We start from the raw sequence: 21,455 nt of genomic DNA, 5'->3' as shown, positions 1-21,455 counted from the left end.
CAAAATGTACAGCACGTTAAGGACAGAGATCCCACATGAGGAGCAAGTGCACAGTGGCTCTTGTTGTTGACCCAACAAATTGACACTCTAGTTTATGGCGCCAGTAACCACCCTAGGCTGTTGTCATGAGTTGCCAAGGCTATGGAAGCCTTCCAAGTTTGCCGACTCTGATCATATTTAGACAAGGTATAACAACTTAAGAAAACATTTACCAGAAGGTCCAATGCCTTCTATAAATTTTAAGAATCATGTATTTGAAAACACCTCTTAAATATCTAACATGGTGTAGTTTGTTTAACCAGTAAACTTAAGCACAACCATATAAAATGTTTTTAGTTTCTTTCTACCAACAAGTTTAAAACATATGATACACAGATTCAGGTCACACAAATTAAAATGTATCTTTGATTGATTTTAGCAGCTTAAATTTATGGACAATCTTATCTATAAGCCATTTAAAATAAAACTCTTAATAAAATTTCCTATGTGGACATAGGACATACAATATGTACACACATATAACATAGCATAATAGACCAATATAGCAATTTTAATAATAGCTTTTAAAATCTTTAACTCTTTTTGTAGATTGCCAATTGATTTGAATTGCTTTTTGTTTTTAGATTACTTTAACACATTGCTTTAACAGAGCATCAGAGTTTAATTCTATGACAAAGAGAAATTTTGCTTCCTGTGATCTTTTGCTGTGAGGTTTCCTTCCTTTACCTTCTTTCCTATTGGTGACCATGTTTCTGTGTTTCTGTGTGTAACACATCTTTAAGCATCTTTTGCAGGGCAGGATGAGTAGCAACAAATTCTTTCAGTTTCTGTTTGCTATGAAAAGTCTTAATTTCACCTTCATTCACAAATGAGAACTTTGCAGGATATAATATTCTGGGCTGGCAGTTTTTCTCTCTTAGTACCTGGGCTATATCTCGCCATTCCCTTCTAGCTTGTAGGGTTTCTGATGAGAGTCTGCTGTGAGTCTAATTGGAGATCCTCTGAGAGTAATCTGGCGTTTCTCTCTTGCACCTTTTAGAATCTTTTCTTTATGTTTCACTGTGGTGAGTTTGATTACAATGTGTCGTGGTGAGGTTCTCTTTTGGTCATGTTTATTAGGGGTTCTATAAGCTTCTTGTACTAAGATGCCTCTGTCCTTCTCCAAACCTGGGAAATTTTCTGCTAGTATCTCACTGAAAATGCCTTCTAATCCTTTCTTCCTCTCCATGCCTTCAGGAACTCCTAGAACCCGAATATTCGGTTTTTTAATAGTATCCTGTAGATTCCCGACAATATTTTTTAGATTTCTAATTTCCTCTTCTTTTCTTTGGTTTGCCTGTTTCCTTTCCTGTTCTCTGTCTTCTAAGTCTGATATTCTCTCTTCTGCTTCGCCCATTCTGTTTTTAAGGCTCTCTAATGTGTTTGTCATTTGATCTATTGAGTTCTTCATTTCATTGTGGTTTTTTGTCACTATCACAGTTTCATGTTCTACTAGTTGTTTCATTTCATTTTGATTCCTCCTTAATATTTCATTTTCACGAGAGAGATTTTCTATCCTGTCCATTAAGGATTTCTGTAGTTCAAGAATTTGTTTTTGAGAACTTCTTAATGTTCTTATCAGTTTTTTGAGATCTGCTTCTTGCATTTCTTCTATCTCATCATCTTCATAATCTTGAATTGGGGTATCTTTTTCATTTGGGGGCGTCATAGTGTCTTCCTTGTTCTTGTTACCTCTGTTTTTGCGTTTGTTGTTTGGCATGTTGGAGATATTTGGTTTCTTCACTGTGGTGTTTTTTCTTGTTACACTATGGCTCTATATTAAGTGTACTGTCTGCTTTCGGTGGAGCCTTAGAGGCTTGAGATAAGTGTGGACTGAGAGCTGTGTTTGGTTCCTCATGGTTGAGGGTGTGTCAAAGATGACACTCCCAGGTTAGGCGTGGTAAATCTTTCTTTTTTTTTTTTTGATTCAAAAGGGAAGTAATTCCGCACAGCTGAACGTAATTGGAGGTAGTTAGCAGGTGAATGATATACCCACAGGAGCCAGAGATCGGAAGCTCTTTCCCAAGATCCACACAGGGAATCTCTGCTGCCCTCAGTGTGGGCTCCAATTCTCCTGCAGTCTCCCACTGGATTGCTAAGTTAGATCCTAATCTCCTGTTATTTCACCCCTCCCCCCAGAGTCAGGTTTTTCTGCTAGGCTCAGGGCTGGTGCAGACCTGAGGTCACCCTGCTTATGACGTATGTCCAAAATGGTGCCTGTTTTTTGTCTTGCTCGCCTTTGAGGGGTGAGCGGAGAGAGAGAAACTCGTGTCCGTATCGGTCACTTTTTTTTTTTTTCCTCTCTCTCTTCTAGTTAGCCTGGTGAACTTTTCCCCACGGAGTTTCAAGCCTCGTTCCCTCTAGTCTCCTCTTTCCGCTTGCCCGCTGGTGTCTCGGGCTATTGAGGTTCGGCTCACCTCGCATTCCAGCGCTGGTGTGTTGAGTCTGCCGCTGGTGTCCCGAACTTGGGCTCCCACGCTCTCCACACAGGTCCACTGTGAATCACTAGTTCCGGAAGAGTTTCTGCTGCTGTTTCTTCCCCTACTCTTCCTTGACCCTGCAGTATCTCCACTTTTATTAACCTGTGTGTCTTGCTGAACTATCAATGTGCTCCCTTCCTATTCTGCCATCTTGCCGCTCTATGATCTGTCCTCTGTTTTTCTACATCAACTCCATCCTCCCGCTTCTGCTCACTATGCAGGAAGTTATTTTTAGTAAAAGGCCTATGGTTCAGAAGCCGTCACCTGCAGTGCCACCATCCCATATGAGCCCCAGTTGGAGTCCCAGCTGCTCCACTTCTGATCCAGCTCCCTGCTAATCACATGGAAAAGAAGTGGAAGATGGTCCAAGTGGTTGGGCCCCTGCTAACCCTGTGGGAGATCAGGATAAAGTTCTTGGCTCTTGGCTTCAGCCTAACCCAGCTCCAGCTATTGGAGTCATTTGGGCAGTGAACCAGCAGATGGAAGATATCTCTTTCCCCTTGTCTTTCCCCCTCTATCTCCACCCCTCTCTCTGTATTTCAGCCTTTCAAATAAATAATAAAATAACAAAATAAGTAAGAAGTCTATGGCATCCTGAGGGCTGGGGTCACCAATGGTCATGTTTAACATGTAGTGACTGGAGAATTTCATCTCTCTGCCTTCTGCTTTGGTTTAGTGTGTGGTACAATTTCATGTGTTGACTTGGCTGGATTCTGGTGACCACATATTTGATCAAACATCATTCTGGTTATTTCTTTGAGGGGGTTTTAGGATGATATTTGAATTGGTAAATTCTGAGTAAACCAGGTGACCTCTTCCCTGCCCGATAGTGTGGGTGGATCTCATCCTGTCAGTTGAGGGTGAGGAGAGAAGGCTGCCTTTGAACTTGATCTGGAGCTCTGCCGGCCCACTCCACAGAGCTTGGACTTGCTGGGCCTCTCCAATCATGTGAGCCAATTCTTTTTTTTTTTAAAGATTTATTTTATTTATTTGAAAGACAGAGTTACAGAGAGAGGTAGAGACAGAGAGAGAGAGGTCTTCCATCCGCTGGTTCACTCCCCAGATGGCCACAACAGCCGGAGCTGTGCCAATCTGAAGCCAGGAGCCAGGAGCTTCTTTCAGCTCTCCTACATGGGTGCAGGGGTCCAAGAACTTAGGTCATCTGCTGCTTTCTCAGGCCATGGCAGAAAGCTGGATTGGAAGAGGAGCAGCTGGGACTAGAACTGGCACCCATATGGGACTAGAACCGGCGCTCATAAAGGCCAGGGCTTTAACCCGCTGCACCACAGCACCAGCCCCATGAGCCAATTCTTTAAAATAAATTTCTCACTTGGCTAATCCTCCGCCTGTGGTGCCAGTATCCCAGGTTCTAGTCCCGGTTGGGGCGCCGGGTTCTGTCCTGGTTGCTCCTCTTCCAGTCCAGCTCTCTGCTGTGGCCCAGGAGGGCAGCAACGATGGCCCAAGTGCTTGGGCCCTGCACCTGCATGGGAGACCAGGAAGAAGCACCTGCCTTATGGCTTCAGATTGGTGCAGCACGCTGACTGTAGCGGCCATTTGGGGGATGAACCAATGGAAGGAAGACCTTTCTCTCTCTGTCTCTCTCTCTCTAACTCTGTCAAAAAAATAAAATAAATTTCTCTTTCTCTGTATACATAACTTCCATTGGTTCTGCTTATCTTGAGAATCCTGGCTAATACATATGGTGACTGAGAACTTTATTCTCCATGCTGGGACACTTAGGTTATCACCTATTAAATACTTTTAATTTAATCTTTATAGAATTCATATTTTAGTCTTGCCAACTGATCCAATAAAGCCCCTTGCTGCATTATTTCCCCACATAATATACAGAAGTTTGTTTTTATATCTCCTTAAGTCTCCTGGAACATTTCTGTAGCCGTTCTTTGCCTTAAAGCTTTGGATCTTTTTGAGTTGTATAGATGGCTCCTTGCCCTCCTCACCTGTACCTTGTCCCTTTCCTTTTAAAGGTTACTTATTTGGGTTTTTCTGAGATTTCCTTGTAATTAGATACAGGTTTGTGTCTCTGCAGCCAGGATTCTGCATAGCAGTATCTCCTTCTCAGGTTATACTACCTAGAGACATTTGATGTCTGTCTGTCCCTCATTAGAGATGTCAGCCTTTATCTCCTAGTTGAAGTGTTGTCTGATTCCACTGCTGCATGGCACAGATCTTCCCCTTGTATTTAAGAGGCAGCCCGCTGGACCACACAGGTGTCCTGTGTCTCATCACAGTCCCCGAGGGCCAGCGTTCTTGGATGGGTTTTGTCTGAACTAGTCTCTAATCTGATGGTTGCAACACAATGATTTTGCAAATCTGCTACTTCCCCCACATTTACTGGGGGTAGTTAACATCCTACCATAGATAATGAGCCAGTCTTTTCTTTTATCTTATTTTTGTGTTTGCTTATTTTTCTGTTTCTCAGCAAAATGGTCCCATGGATCCCTGTCTTCCCCACGGCTTATACTTCACTGTTGTCCTTAATCATTTGGGGCTCAAGCCATCCTGGATTTAGCTTAGTGGGAACGACTCCTTTGACATGTTCCCATGAAGCACTTTCTGTTTTCTGGCATAACAAGATGTTCCAGATTTACTTTGTACTCTCCCTGCTCCAGCCCTGAAGTCAGCCACTTCTCCAAAGAGCTCTTGTTCCTCTCGAAGAGAACACACACACACACACACACACATTTTAGTGATACCTCCATTCCAGTGCATCCCCAAAGTTTATCCTTGCCTTTCCTCACTTGGTACTTACGTCTCAAACTGGGACACTTTTCAGAGTGACAGAAGGCACTGCCAGTCATTCCACAGGTACAGGTGGCAGAGAGGATCCCAGAACTGGGTGCGAAGCATTTACCAGTTCACCGCTACCCCCAGCCTAGCCACTCTCAGGGATAGAAACTGATTTGCTTCCCTCTTAACTCTTGTTATATTTTTGCTTACTTATTTGGTTGTATAGGATCCATGGAGTTGAAACATTTTCCTGTCTTCTTGCTACTCTGTACCCTGCACCTGCCACAGTAATTGATGTGAGTAGGAGCTAAAAAAATCATTTAACAAAAAGTCTAGGAGTTACATATCATCAATGCCAAAGTCATGATCACCAGTTCTGCTGATGTCAGCCAAGACTTCCTACTGATGGGACTTTCAGTGAAAAAGTTCTTAATTAAGAAAGATAGGGGTGGGTATTTGTCACAGTGGTTAAGATGCTGCCTGGAACACACACATCCCATATTGGGGTGCCTGAGTTCAATCCACTTGGAATTCCAGCATAATGCATGTGCACCCGAGGAGGTGGCAGGTGATGTTGCAAGTAACTTCATCCCTGCTGTTCACATGGGAGACCTGGATTGAGTTTGGAGAGTGAACCAACAGATGGAAGCCCACCCTCTCCCCTCCGCAAATAAAAATAAACAAATTTAAAAAAGAAAGAATGGGGCTGTTTGTGGTCCAAAATCACCTCTAAGCTCCCAGGGAAATGTGAGTTCTACTGGGTAGCTGAGACCTTTGTAAATGTTGTTTGGTTTTCAAGGCAGATTTGATTTTTTACTCACTCTCTCAAGAGGAATTTGATGTGTTAAGCAGTAGGATTTCCATTTTCCATTAAGGCACAAATGCCAATAATTATAAATAGAAACATTTTAAAAATATGGCCTTTTCCTGTACCCATTGAACACTGTTTTCTGTTTAGCACATAAAAGCACTTTGCTGCTTCCATTTCAGACATTAAGGGACACTGAGGGGGTGCTAAGTGAGTCATCATCTCCCTTCTCCCAGGGTCTAGAGCCGTGACTTTATGATAGAAAACATGTCGGTGGTTACGCAGGGACAAGAGGAGGTGCTTCATTTCCTCACCCTCCTGAGGGTCCTGCTCGCCATTCCTAAACAAAAGCTTTGCAGGCTAACAAGAGAAAAGCTGGATAAATTTACCTTTTCAAAGCTTGCATGACATGGAAGGCTTCGGAGATTAAGACCCCAGAGACCCGGAGAAAACTGTATTTTTATGCTCGGGTTTGATGAAACATGGTCAGCCCTGCAGGGTTGTGACTGGATGGAAAGGTGCAAGTGAACGGTAATACCTTGGGTGGGGGGCTACAAGGCCTGGGAATTCAGCTCTTTTGCAGCCTCTCTGCATAGCATTTCTTCTCCCAGGTATTGAGTAGGACCTCTCTGGAATAAGGGTCTTCAAGGGTGAGGACAGAAGGAAGAGAGGGACCTTTCTAGGTTTGGTGGCTGACTTTGGGGAGAGGAGTTCTAGTTGCTATGACACATCTTGAGGAAGAGGAATTCTTTTCTTTTTTTAAAAATGACCTAAGATTGGCTTTGTTAAAATTTGAAAAGGCCTGCAAGAGATTTCTAATCATATTAAAATGATAATTCACATTCACAAGTCTCTTTTTTTATCAGCATAAACAAATTGTTTTTTCTAGCACTCAAACACCAAATTCAATTTTATTCTTTTTTTTTTTGTGCTCAAATGAAGTTAATTACACAAACTATAATTTTTGCTAATTCCAGTTTTCTCTTTCTCCCCAGTGGGTATCCAGTTTCATCACCATCATAGAAAGTAGAATAAGAAAGAATCACAGGGCCAGACTGAGCCCAAACAATACATATTTCATAGACATATTCGCCTACCCCACCAGGTTTCCCAGAACCCCAGACACTGCTTTGGGTTAGCTTGTTCTCCTTCCTCTGGAGGTTCCAAGTAGGGTAGCAATGAAGACAGAACTTCTCAAGAAGAACGTTTCTAACACTAACCCTAGATATCCCCTTTGGTCCTAGTTGATTATGACGGACTGGCTGGTGGTCAGAGGTGTAGGTGAAGAAAGATGACCTCCAGGTGAGGACAGCTGTACTGTGTGGGACTGAGGGTCTGTGGTGTTGAGGTGCTGGGGAAGGAAGGCTCTGTTCCCACCCTGACACACTAAATCAATAAAGCATTTACCAAGGGAGCCAGAGCACTCTGTGTGCTGTAGAGAGAGGGGCAACTCATTGAACACAGAGGTAGAGATTTGGTAGAGCCCCAAGAACAAACAAGCCACATGTGAGCAAAAGGAAGGAGAGGTATCCCCATGATTAACAAATCCAAACAAAGCTCCAAGATCAGACTCAGGACAGAATACAGTCTGAGAATGGCCTGGGCACAGGTGACGCGGAGAGACTGAAGAAAGAAAGGGAAAACACACTCAAGGCAGTCTAGGAAATTGGCAGCTGTTGGGGGCGGGGGGGCGGTGCTGGTGGTATGCCTAGCTTTCACAGGGCAGGCGAGGGAGAAGGATGAGTGAAACTGCACAGGGGACTCCACGCAGGGGTGTGGGAACCAGACCCCTGCGTGGGGCAGAGTAAAAAAGCCTTCAGACATTTAATAGAACACTGGCCAAGAACATGATTAGCGACTCCAGTGAGGAACATTCTAGAGGCCTTTGGGCACCTCAAGCCCTGAGTGAGTCAGCAGCTCTCCATCCCAAAGAGCAAAGGCAGGCACCACGGGACCCCGGAAGTCTGTCTGCAGCGTGTAGATCAGAGACCTGGTTCACATCTACCAGGCTCAGCTTCTGCGCCTGGTACTCCAGCAGCAGCCCCACTTTCTCTGGCTGCCCGACACCTCAATCGGAGCTTTCTCATTGGCTAGCATGGTATGCCACTTGCGCTGGGCATAGGAGAACACCCAGGATCGATCATCGGCACCAATGCAGCTATGCCAGGACATGTCCACATCGGCCACTCCTATCCGGAACTTCTGGGAGCGCTTCACCGTCACCTCCCAGTAGTGTCTCCCGCTGGTGACCGCTGTGTCTGCCAGCACCACTGCCACTCTCGGAAGCGCTCCGTACTCAGGGCCACCTTGCTGGGTTCCAATCCCACCAAGCCATACTTGACACCTGTGTCACCTTTGAAGAGCGCCAGGCTGCTGTGGGCAGTTTTTCCTTCTAGTTTGAAACTGATGCCTCTCCGGGCTTCCGCAGCAACACCTCCCAATCGTTTGACTCCCCAGCGGCACCAGCGCAAGGAATGTGCAAAGTGCAGTGCCATCTTGCGCCACGGACGAACGCGGTGCGCCCCCGGCCTGACCCCCAGCCATCTGCAGGCCGGCTGCCCCAGCGCCTCAATTTTATTCTAATATTAACCTTTACAAATGTACCATGGAGCATTGTTATAGTCAGAGGATTGTTATATTCATTATGACAAGTGGAAAAAATTCAAGTGTATAACAAGTTGGTAATATTTTCTTTTTTAAAAAGATTTGTTTATTTGTGTATTTTATTTTATTTTTTTTATGACAGAGTTAGAGAGAGAGACATAGAGGACAGAGAGAAAGGTCTTCCTTCTGTTGGTTCACTCCCTAAATGGCTGCTATGGCCGGCGCTGTGCCTATCTGAAGCCAGGGGCCAGGTGCTTCTTCCTGGTCTCCCATGTGGGTGCAAGGGCCCAAACACTTGGGCCATCCTCTGCTGCCTTCCTGGGCCACAGCAGAGAGCTGGATTGGAAGAGGAACAACTGGGACTAGAACCCGGTGCCCATATGGGATGTCGGCACCACAGGTGGAGGATTAACCAAGTGAGCCGTGGCGCTGGCCCCTATTTACTTGAAAGTCAGAGTTATACAGTTAGAGAAGGAGAGGCAGAGAGAGAGAGAGAGAGAGAGAGAGAGAGATCGGTCTTCCATCTGCTGGTTCACTCTTCAATTGGCCACAATGGCTGGAGCTGAGCCCATCTGAAGCCCGGAGCCAGGAGCTTCCTCTGGTTCTCCCATGAGGATGCAGGGGCCCACGGACTTCTACTGCTTTCCCAGGCCATAGCAGAGAGCTGGATCGGAAGTGGAGTAGCCAGGACTCCAACCAGTACTCATACGGGATGCTGGCACTGCAGGCGGTGCCTTTACCCACTATGCCACAACACTGGCCCTGGTAATATTTTCATAATTTTTATCTGGTCAGACTTAATTAAAAGTTAAGAACACACTAGGTATTGTTGAAAATATTTTGTTTTGCCTGCCTCAGTGTAATCCTCTAACATTTTGAAATTTATCTGCTTGATTAGTTAAGGCCAATAATTCATACATAACCCAGTGGCGCTGTCCCTATGCCCTTCTATTATTTAAAATAAAGAGCTAAAGAGTCAGTTGCACAGATCTGTGGATGAGTTACAATGCTAGCCATTATATGCTGTATTTACTTTTGAAAGAAGCAAACTTCTCATGCCATAAGACAAAGATATATGTGATAAATTTATAGTACACAAGTTTGTGATGGGGATGGGCATTTGACTGAGGCTAAGATGAGTGTTATACAGCCTGTGTCCCATGTCCGACTGTCTGGGTTTAATTCTGGCTCTGCCCCCTGGTTCCAGCTTCCTGCCAGTGCATGGGAGGCAGCAGGTTTGTAGCTCAAGTAGTTGGGTCCCTGCCACCCCTGAGGGACACCTGGGTTGAGTTCTTGGCTCAGTACTGGCTGTGGTGGACATTTGGGTAGGTAGTGAAGCAGGAGATGGGAGACTTCTCTGATAAATTAAAACAATTAATTTTAATTTTAATTAGTTTTTCTTTAACAGATTTAATGTGATTTATAGATACATTTTTTTGGTGCTGAATTTAAAAAAATATTTTGGTTATATAAGTTTCATATATTTCATATATGCATATTTAGGAACAAAGTGGGGCTTTCCTTCCCTCCTGCCCACATTCCACCCCCATCCCTTCGATTCCCATTCTTTTTTTTTTTTAGCTTTTATTTAGTAAATATAAATTTCCAAAGTACAGTTTATGGATTACAATGGCTTTCCCCCCATAACTTCCCTCCCACTCGCACCCCTCCCATCTCCCACTCCCTCTCCCATTCCATTCACATCAAGATCCATTTTCAATTATCTTTATATACAGAAGACTGATTTAGTATATATTAAGTAAAGATTTCATCAGTTTTCACCCACACAGAAACACAAAGTATAAAATACTGTTTCAGTACTAGTTACAGCATTACTTCACATTGGACAACATATTAAGGACAGATCCCACATGAGGAGTAAGTACACAGTGACTCCTGTTGTTGACTTAACAATTTGACATTCTTGTTTATGGTGTCAGTAATATCCCTAGGCTCTAGTCATGAGTTGCCAAGGCTATGGAAGCCTTTTGAGTTCACTGACTTTGATCTTCATTTCTCTATGGTCTGAGAAGCTGCATCGTATGATTCTAATTCTTTTGAATTTGCTGAGACTCGCTTTATGGCCTAGTATGTGGTCAATCCTAGAGTAGGTTCCATGTACTGCTGAGAAGAATGTAAATTCTTTATGTGTAGGATGAAAAGTTCTGTAGATATCTGTTAGATCCATTTGGGCTATAGTGTCGTTTAAATCTACTGTATCCTTGTTGATCTGTCTGGTTGATCTGTCTATTTCTGAGAGTGGAGTATTGAAGTCCCCCAGTACTACTGTATTGGAGTCTAAATCTCCCTTTAAGTCCCTTAACAAATCTTTTAAATAAATCGGTGCCCTGTAATTAGGTGCATATATATTGATAATCATTATATCTTCCTGTTGAATTGATCCCTTCATCATTATATACTGTCCCTCTTTGTCTTTCTTAACAGTTTTTGTGTTAAAGTTTATTTTGTCTGATATTAAGATGGCTACGCCCACTCTTTTTTCATTACTGTTGGCATGGTGTATCTTTTTCCAGCTTTTCACTTTCAGTCTGTGTGCATCTTTGTTGGAAAGATGTGTTTCTTGTAAGCAGCAAATAGATGGGTTTTGTTCCTTAACCCAATCAGCCAATCTGTGTCTTTTAACTGGACAGTTCAGGCCATTAACGTTCATTGTGACTATTGATAAGTAGTAACTTTGCCCTGCCATTTCCCAAAGATATTTTCTAATATATGCTTTGAGCTTCCTGTGATCTTTTGCTGTGAGGTTTCCTTCCTTTACCTTCTTTCATATTGATGACCGTGCTTCTGTGTTTCTGTGTGTAACACATCTTTAAAGCATCTTTTGCAGGGCTGGACGAGTGGCAACAAATTCTTTCAATTTCTGTTTGCTATGAAAAGTCTTTATTTCACCTTCATTCACAAATGAGAGCTTTGCAGGATATAATATTCTGGGCTGGCAGTTTTTCTCTCTTAGTACCTGGGCTATGTCTCACCATTCCCTTCTAGCCTGTAGGGTTTCTGATGAGAAGTCTGCTGTGAGTCTAATTGGAGATTAGTAAACGTCAGTAATCTGATGTTTCTCTCTTGCACATTTTAGAATCTTTTCTTGTCTGGCGCCATGGCTCAACAGGCTAATCCTCCGACTAGCGGTGCTGGCATATTGGGTTCCAGTCCTGGTCGGGGCACCGGATTCTGTCCCGGTTGCCCCTCTTCCAGGCCAGCTCTCTGCTATGGCCTGGGAGTGCAGTGGAGGATGGCCCAAATGCTTGGGCCCTGCACCCCATGGGAGACCAGGAGAAGCACCTGGCTCCTGCCTTCGGATCAGCGTGGTGTGCTGGCTGTGGAGGCCATTGGAGGGTGAACCAATGGCAAAGGAAGACCTTTCTCCCTGTCTCTCTCTCACTGTCCACTCTGCCTGTCAAAAAAAAAAAAAAGAATTTTTTCTTTATGTTTCACTGTGGTGAGTTTGATTACAACGTGTCATGGTGAGGATCTCTTTTGGTCATGTTTACTAGGGGTTCTATGAGCTTCCTGTACTAGGATGTTTCTGTCCTTCTCCAAACCCGGGAAGTTCTCTGCAAGTATCTCACTAAAAGGCCTTCTAATCCTTTCTCTCTCTCCATGCCTTCAGGAACTCATAGATCCCGAATGTTGGGTTTTTTAATAGTAACCTGTAGATTCCTAACAATATTTTTTAGATTTCTAATTTCCTCTTCTTTTCTTTGGTTTGACTGTATACTTTCCTGTGCTCTGTCTTCTAAGTCCAATATTCTCTCTTCTGTTTCACTGACTCTGTTTTTAAGGCTCTCTAATGTGTTTGTCATTTGATCTACTGAGTTCTTCATTTCATTTTGATTTCTCTTCACTATCACACTTTCCTGTTCTACTAGTTTCTGTGTTTCGTTTTGATTCCTCCTTAAGATTTCATTTTCTTGAAGGAGATTTTCTATCCTGTCCAGTAAGGATTTCTGAAGATCAAGCATTTGTTTTTGAAAACTTCTAAATGTTCTTATCATAAATTTTTTGAAATCCGTATCTTGCATTTCTTCTATCTCATCATCTTCATAATCTTGGCTTGGGGTGTCTTGTTCATTTGGGGGTGTCATAATGTCTTCCTTGTTCTTGTTTCCTCGGTTTCCGCGTTTGTTGCTTGGCATTGTGAAGATATTGTTTGCATTCTTCTTCCCTCACTGTGGTGTTTTTTCTTGTTATACTATGACTGTATTAAGTGGACTGTCTGCTTTTGATTAGAGGCTTGAGATGGGTGTGGCCTGAGAGCTCTGTTTGGTTCCTCAGGGTTAAGTGTGTGCCAAAGGTGACACTCCCAGGTTAGGCGTGGTAAATCTCTTTCTCTTTCTTTCTTTTTCTTTTCTTTTCTTTTTTTTTTTTTTGATTCAGAAGGGCAGTAATTCCGCACAGCTGAGTGGAATTGAAGGTAGTTAGCAGGCGAATGATATACCCACAGGAGCCAGAGATCGGAAGCTCTTTCCCAAGGACCTCAAAGGGAATCTGTGCTGCCCTCAGTGTGGGCTCAAATTCCCCTGCAGTCGCCTACTTGGTTGCCAAGGTTACTGAATTGTAGTCTCTGGAGAGTACTCACGTGAATTCTGTGAGTTCTCTCACCCACCGTCTCTTTCTTCAGTCTTAGTTCATTAGCACCACACATTCACTAGGTCCTAATCTCCTGTTATTTCATGCCCACCCCCACCCCCCACCCCCAGTCAGGTTTTTCTGCTTGGCTGAGGATGGGTGCAGCCCTGAGGTCACACCGCTTATGACGTATTCCAAAATGGCACCTGCTCTTTGTCTTGCTCGCCTTTGAGAGGTGAGTGGAGAGAGAGAAACTCGTGTCTGTACCGGTCCCTTTTTTTTCCCTCTCTCTTCTAGTTAGCCTGGTGAACTTTTCCCCATGGGGTTTCAAACCTCGTTCTCTCTAGTCTCCTCTTTCCGCTTGCCCGCCGGTGTCTCGGGCTATTGAGGTTCGGCTCACCTTGCATTCCAGCGCTGGTGCGTTGATTCTGCTGCTGGTGTCCCGAGCCGTGGGTTCCCACGCCCTCTATGCAGGTCCATCGTGAATCACTAGTTCCGGAAGAATTTCCTCTGCTGTTTCTTCCCCTACTCTTCCTTGAACCTGCAGTATCTCCACTTTTATTAAATTGTTTCTTCCTGGACTATCAGTGTGCTCCCTTCCTATTCCGCCATCTTGCAACTCTCTTCGATTCCCATTCTTAATTTTTACAATGATCTATTATCAGTTTACTTAGTGGTCATATAGTTAACCCTACTGTAAGTAAAGGCATTCAGAAAATAGTATGAAGAGAAAGAAAACAAAACAAAGCTAAACAAATGATTGTTCCTCAATGGAAGAGACAAGGGCTATAAACAACCATCCATTCTCCAAATTTTTGCTCCAATACATTACATTCAGGTATTCTATTAGTTGCATTGGATTAGGGAGAACATATGATATTTGTGTTTTTGGGATTGGCTTATTTCACTAAGTATAATGGTTTCCAGATGATAGGATTTTTCTTTGCAGCTGCGTAGTACCCATGACGTATATAGACCATAATTTCTTTATCCAGTCAGTAGTTGAAGGATATCTGGGTTAATTCCTTATCTTGCTATTGTGAATTGTGCTGCAGTGGGAGTACAGATAACTCTTTGATATATTGATTTCTTTTGGTTTGGGTAAATTCCCAGGAGGGGATGGCTGGATCATTTGGTAGGTCTATATTCAGATTTCTGAGGTATCTCCATACTGTCTTCCACAGTGGTTATACCAGTTTACACTCCCACCAGCAGTGGATCAGAGTACCTTTTTCTCTACATCCTCACCAGCAATTGTTGCTTGTTAATTTCTGCATGTGAGCCATTCTAACTGGAGTGAGGTGAAACCTCATTGTGATTTTGATCAGGGGATGGCTAGTGATCCTGAGCATTTTTGCAAGTGTTGGTCATTTGAATTTCCTCTCTTGAAAAATTGCTGTTTAAGTCCTTTGCCCATTTCTTTACTGGATTGTTTGTTTTGTTGTTGAATTTCTTGAGCTCTTTATATCTTCTGGATGTTAACCTTTTATCAGTTGCATAGTTTGCAAATATTTTCTCCCATTCTGTTGGCTGCCTCTTCATTTTGCTGAATGTTTCTTTTGCAGTGCAGAAGCTTCTCAGTTTGATGTAATCCCATTTGTCAATTTTGGCTTCGAGTGCCTGTGCTTCTGAGGTCTTTTCCAAGAAGTCTTACATTTTTTTTTGTTGAAGATTTATTTACTTATTTGGGAGAGTTATGCAGAGAGAGAAGGAGAGGCAGAGAGAAAGAGAGAGAGGGAAAGAGGTCTTCTATCTGCTGGTTCACTCCCCAGTTGGCTGCAACGGTTGGAGCTGAGCTGATCCGAAGCCAGGAGCCAGGAGCTTCTTGTGGGTCTCCCATGTGGGTGTAGGGGCCCAAGGGCTTGGGCCATCTTCCACTGTTTTTCCAGGCCATAGCAGAGAGCTGGATCAGAAGTGGAGCAGCTGGGACTCGAACTGGTGCCCATGTGGAATGCCGGCACTGCAGGTGGCGGCTTTACCTGCTATGCCACAGTGCCGGCCTCCCAAGAAGTCTTTGCCTATGCCAATGTCTTGTAGAGTTTCCCCCATATTCTCTAATAATTTGATGATATTGGGTCATAGATTTAGGCCCTTTATCCTTTCTGAATGGATTTTTATGTAGGATGTAAGGTAGGGGTCTAATTTCATACTTCTGCATGTGGAGATCTAATTTTTCCAGCACCATTTGTTAAAAAAGAGACTGTCTCTTCTCCATGGATTGATTTTAGCTCCTTTATCGAATAATTTGGCTGTAGATGCATGGATTGATTTCTGGAGTTTCCATTCTGTTCCTTTGGTCTGTAAGTCTGTTTTTGCTCCAGTAACAGGCTGTTTTGATTGTAACTGTCCGGTAGTATGTCTTAAAATCAGGTATTGTGATGCCTCCAGCTTTGTTTTTATTATATAAAATTGCTTTAGCTATTCCAAGTCTCTTGTTTTCATATGAATTTCAGCAGTTTTCTCTAGATCTGTGAAGAATGTCATTGGTATTTTGATTGGGATTGCATTGAATCTTTAAATTGCTTTTTTTTGATCATGTTAATTCTTCCAATCCATGAACAGGGAAGATTTTGAAGAAGAGGGATTCTGATCTCTGTGACTTGTTTAGGGGGAGAAGGAGGGGCAGAGACAGAAGGCTGGGCAGTGAGAAGGACCTTGCCTCTGATGCCCCCCAACTTCTTCTGTTCAAGGTACTCAGTCCACCTTGGGGATTCATGCTGTGAGCCCCAAGAACTGTTACAGCCCCTGATCAGAGTGGAGGCTTTCATTACCTTAAGACTCGTTATCCAGCTGGCATTGTCTTGTGCTTTCCCCTGCAGTGGAGTTTGCAATGTGCCACAGCTCCTCTTCAGTCACCCTTGTCTCGCATCTCTGCTTCAGACTCCACCTTTTGCTCTTCTCCGTCCCTTTGGGCTTAGTGCCTTGAGTTACTCCCATATCTCTTGTGGTTCCCCTGAACTTGTAGTTTGCGAACTTCTGTGAATCAGTCCTGTTTGAATTGTCTTCATCTAAAATGCCTGTCTGTTTTCTGCTAGGGCCCTGACTGCTGCACCGTGAGATGTGTATTATTCCTGTAGTGGAGTTGCCCACATTCAGCAGATTCACCAGGGTCCTCTTCTGTCTGAAATCTATGGTGGTATCCAATGCCGGGTGAATTGCAGTAAGGTTTCTCCGTGTTGATTGCATCCATGAAGATTTCCCCTGGATGAGCTCTGCTGTACAATGAAGTGTATCTTTTTGGAAAGTTTCTCACCCAGATGGCATTCACAAGGCTTCTTCCCTGTATGAATTTTATGACCCCCAGTGAGATGTGATTTCTGGCTGTAGACTTTCCTTATTTGACTACATTCACAGGGCTTGTTGCTCTGGTAAAAGTTCTTTTCTTGAGTGGGAATGTGCCATCTTTTCTCTGGGATGGCGGTTTTCTCTGTTATGGATGAAGTCTGATTTTGATGGAGGGCTTTCCCTCAGCGATTGCCTTCCTAAGGGCCTGACTGTGATATTGGAGGAGCTGCAGCAGGATCGTTTTCCACCTCCGTGGCCAATGGCTTCATCTTTGCACAATTTTCCTTATGACTTACCAAGTCTAAGTTATGTTTCAAATTCAGTCTAAATGAATCACATTGATGGGATTTTAGTTCTTGAGGAGATAAGTTTGGAAATTAAGCCAAAATGTTTTCTGGCACTGTTATACTCACTGTGAGTCCCCTTAGCCTGGACTTCCCTGTAGGTGGATGCTGCTTGTATGGAAGGCCTGCCTGTTTCCTGTTGCCAGTCTGTTAGGCTGTCATCTTTGTGTGTAGCTTTTTCTAAAGTAGAATAGAATAAGCTGTTCCTTATGAATCTTTCCACTTCCATGAGGAATAGACACATATTGAAAAATGCTTTGCTGTGGTTGGCTTAGTTTATATTCACTTGTTAGCCTTACAGTGATCTGAGAAACAGATCACCTACCTCCACCCCTCATTCGGAGAAAGAACGTGTGGGATATGGTCTTTTTGGATTTCTCCCTTTCTTTTTCTTTTTTCTTAAAGATTTATTTATTTATTTGAAAGGAAGATTTACAGACAGAGAGGGAGAGGCAGAGACAGAGAGAAAGAAAGATCTTTCATCTGCTGGTTCACTCCCCAAATGGCTGCCAACAGCCAGAGCTGGGCTGGTCCAGAGCTAGGAGCTTCTTTTGGGACTCCCATGTGGGTGCAGGGGCCCAATGACTTAGGCCATTTTCTACTGCTTTCCCAGGCCATAGCAGAGAGCTGGATCAGAAGTAGAGCAGTTGGGACTCAAACTGGTGCCCATATGGGATGCCAGCACTGCAGGCAGTGGCTTTACCCACTACGCCACAGCACCAGCCCCTGATTTCTCCCTTTCTTTAACTTTTTAAAAAAAGTTTTTCTACCTCCCTGATTTTTTTAGTCTTTTTACAAAAACTACACCAACACAAATACTGTAGACTTCTATAATTCAAAGAGCAAATAGCTCAATATGGACAACATCCATGTACTATAGCTAATTTTAGACACAAATCAATGGCTTCAAATATGCTCTTTTAAAATAAGAATATGTTGCTTTTCCCAATCTTAATCTGGTTATGTTTTCTTTGAAAATAAATTAAAATATATGTAATGTGCATATGTATATACAACATTAGAAGAGTGTATTTTGTATGTACACTTAGTTATTATACACACACATGCATGCACACAAGTATCTACAGAAATTGCTGAAGAGGATGCAAATGTTCTCTCCCAGATTTAAAAGGCCATTCCCTACTTCAAAATTACATTCAACACCATTATAATCTCCCTTCAGCTATAGGTAACTTGCTATGCTTACGCTGGATGCTGTTAGAATCATGAACCAAGAATTAAACAGTAATTCCTAACTCAAAGTAAATGAAATAGTCTAATTTAACATGCCACTGAAAATTACAATTAGTGCCAATGTAAAAATGAGCAAATTTGAGGATATTTCTCAAAGAAATTCTTGCTTCTTTCCTTACTCAGTGTTTAGGTAAAAATATATTTTATAAGTGGGAAAAAAACTCCATCTAGACAAAATTTTTTTTAGCAGGCAGAGTTAGACAGAGAGAGAGAGAGAGAGAGAGAGAGAGAGAGAGAGAGAGAAAGGTCGTCTTTCTGTTGGTTCACCCTCCAAATGGCCGCTATGGCCGGCGCTGCACCTATCTGAAGCCAGGAGCCAGGTGCTTCCTCCTGGTCTCCCAGGTGGGTGCAGGGCCCAAGCACTTGGGCCATCCTCTGCTGCCTTCCCGGGCCTCAGCAGAGAGCTGGACTGGAAGAGGAGCAGCCAGGACAGAATCCGGTGCTCCTACCGGGACTAGAAACCAGGGTGCCGGCGCCTTAGGCGGAGGATTAGCTTAGTGAGCTGCGGCGCCGACTCTAGACAAATTATTATACTCTATCCAGTTAACACTGAACTGATGGATCTGAAAGGTCACAAGGTCATGAATTGCTGTCTTACTCCACCAACTCTTGTTCAGCATTCAGTGAATTTTGCTTTTAAACAACCTCCAAGATCTTTTGCAGCCTTATTTTCTAAAATTTCTTTTGTAAAACCTCCCTATGTTCAAATTAATGGTGGGAAGATAGCAAAAAAAATTGAGATAGTATATTAAAAATTGAGATGAGCCACTCAATAAAATATAAAAGGTAGACAAAAGTGACCCCTTTGACAAATTCTGCTTTAAAAAATATGCTAAAGCACTGAAGGAATAATTTACAACGGCAATAATTTTTATTTATTTATTTGAAAGGGATGGAGTGAGAGATGGAACAAGGGGAAAGACATATTCCTATCCATTTGATTCACTCCCCAAATGCCCATAACAGCTGGAGCTGGGCCAGGCTGAAGCCAGGAGCGTGGGTCTGGATCTTCCAAGAGGGTGGCAGGGACTCAAGTACTTGAGCCATCACCTGCTCCCTTTCAGGGTGCACATTAGTGGGAAGATGGAATTGGAAGTGGAGCTGGGAGTCAAACCCAGGCACTCTGATAAGGGATGTGGACACCCCAAGCAGCAGCCTTTGTGCCAAACACCTGCCCTGATTTTCCTCCCTGTTTCTGCTTCAGTTCACATCAGTTTTCTGACTTGATACCTCACGGAGACAAGGCTCCATCAGCTGCAGCATCTAGCCTCTGTCTCTGGGCTTTCCCCACCCCCATCAGGTGGAATCCATAGCTGCATTTGTGAGTATATTGGGTACCTGGTTCTTCATCCTTTCAAAGTCTCCTTGGGAAAGAGAAGAATCCAGTGAAGGTGGAGCTGGCTTGTCCAACGTTTGGGTTAAACTCTCTGCATTGCCTTGTTGTGGAGACCTCATGGAAGCCTTCCTTTCTTTGAACATCAAAGACAAAGGCAAGATCAGACGCCCAAACCTTGGGATACTTCTTGGAACTCTAGGCTCTGTCTTGAAGTCTTGCTGCAGGTATTGGGGCCAAGGGAGTCTCCTCTCCAGAAAAGTTCCTGCTAAGAGTCCTGGTTTTTGGGTTGTTCTCCCAGCACTCCCTTCAAGCCGAGTTCAGTATCGGAGCTTGCCTTCAGCATTCTAAAGCCCCTCTGCCTGTGCCATGCAGTGTTTTCTGCCACGAGGCCAGATAGCAGTGACCCTGGGTTCATTGTCTATGTATTCTCATTCACTAAAGTGGTTCCTAAAAACATGTATTTATTTATTGCTCATGCATCTGAAAACTGGATTCTGTCTAACTCTTCTCAACCTGTCTCCATTTATCTTCTCATTCCTGGACCCAGGCTGAAGGAGCAGCCCCTATTTATGAAATACTGTTATGTCAGAGTTAATAGTCCGAGAAAGTGGGGTTTAACTGTGAAAAAAAAACTTAAAGCTTCTCTTTGGATTTGAAAAATGTTGTGTCTGCTCACATCCCTTGGCTAAAGCGTGACACATGCCAGAACTAGAGTCCAAGAGCTGGAGAATCTGTTCTCTTCCTATGGGGTACATGAGCAAGTCATACACCAGTAGGTAGGGCTATATAAGCTTATTACAGAGAGGGAGACATAAATCTAATATTAATACATATCAGTTTAAAATTTTTTTTTAAGATCTCCATCTTGGGAACTTTCATCCTCCCAATCTGGTTTTTAGCCCTGCGTAGCTGTCATCCTGAGATCTCCCTCTTAGGAGGCAGAGACCCAATCCCTTGAGCTGTCACCTGCTTCCCAGGGAATCAGCAAAGGAGCGGGGACTTGAGCCCAGGCACTCCATTATGGCATGTGTGCATCCTGACCAGCATCTTAGCAGCTAGGCCCAGCTGCCTGCCCTGTCTTTACTGACGTTACAGTTTCAAGCAACCCCAGCCTCTGAGTGTGGTGTGTTGGAACCACCTCTGTCCCGTTGGCTGCCTCTGGCAGGCCCTCAGGTTTCAGTTCTCACCACCTACTGAGCTACCAGTTACTGGTTAACTGCCGTTTGGCTCCCTAATTGAGTTGAAATCTCTAGTCTGCTGTGCTCTCTTCCTCCCTTTTCTTCCCTTGTGGTTTCTACATCCTGCCCACCTTTCCTTTTTTTTCTTTCTTTCTTTCTTTTCTTTTTTTTTGAGAGGCAGAAAGAAAGAGCTCCTAACTGCTTATTCACTTCCCCTCAAACACCTGCAATGGCTGCAGCTGGACTGGCCAAACCAGGAGCTGGGGACTCAATCTGGGTCCCCCACATGTTTGGCAGGAACCCTATCACCTGCCACCTGCCGCCTCTCAGAGTTCACATTTATGGAAAGCTGGAATCAGGTGCTGGGAATGCAACCCGAGCGGTCTGAAATTTTTGACTAATTTTCATATTCATGAAAATATACAGGATATCGGGTTTCCTTTATATGTATTTAATGTAAGTACTATCGACCTTTTTGTGCAATTCAGTTTTTTTTTTTGTCACTTACCTTGGAGTTCTGTTCATGTCAGTTTGTAGTTCTCGTTAATGACCAAGCCATGTTTCATGGTACTGGAGTGTTAGTATTCATAGATGCAATGCTCTGGTGGCTCACGTTGGTGGTGTTCCTGACTTTTCACTGCCGTGAGCACTGCTGGAATGAATTTCACCCATGTGCCTCCTTGCACACGTGGGTTGCTGGTCACATTTCAGCTTCAGCAGGAGCTGAGCTCTTCTCCCTGCAGTCCACGCTGCCCTGGACAGAGGGCCCTGTGCCCCGCCTCCCAT

The 21,455-nt window shown here is 43.7% G+C and overlaps 1 long non-coding RNA gene and 1 pseudogene across 1 annotated transcript in view; one reads left to right on the top strand and one right to left on the bottom strand.

The window, feature by feature from the left end:
- The window catches only part of LOC133767953 (uncharacterized), a 219,959-nt gene that overhangs the window by 70,615 nt on the left and 127,889 nt on the right, over positions 1–21,455 (top strand). The window lies entirely within an intron of this gene.
- On the bottom strand, positions 7,027–8,610 carry LOC133767951 (SPRY domain-containing protein 4-like; annotated as a pseudogene).

Source organism: Lepus europaeus, chromosome 10 (assembly GCF_033115175.1).
Source record: "Lepus europaeus isolate LE1 chromosome 10, mLepTim1.pri, whole genome shotgun sequence".
Classification (NCBI taxonomy): Eukaryota; Metazoa; Chordata; class Mammalia; order Lagomorpha; family Leporidae; genus Lepus; species Lepus europaeus.
Note: the sequence above shows the minus strand (reverse complement) of the source record. Positions and strands in the feature narration are given on the sequence as shown.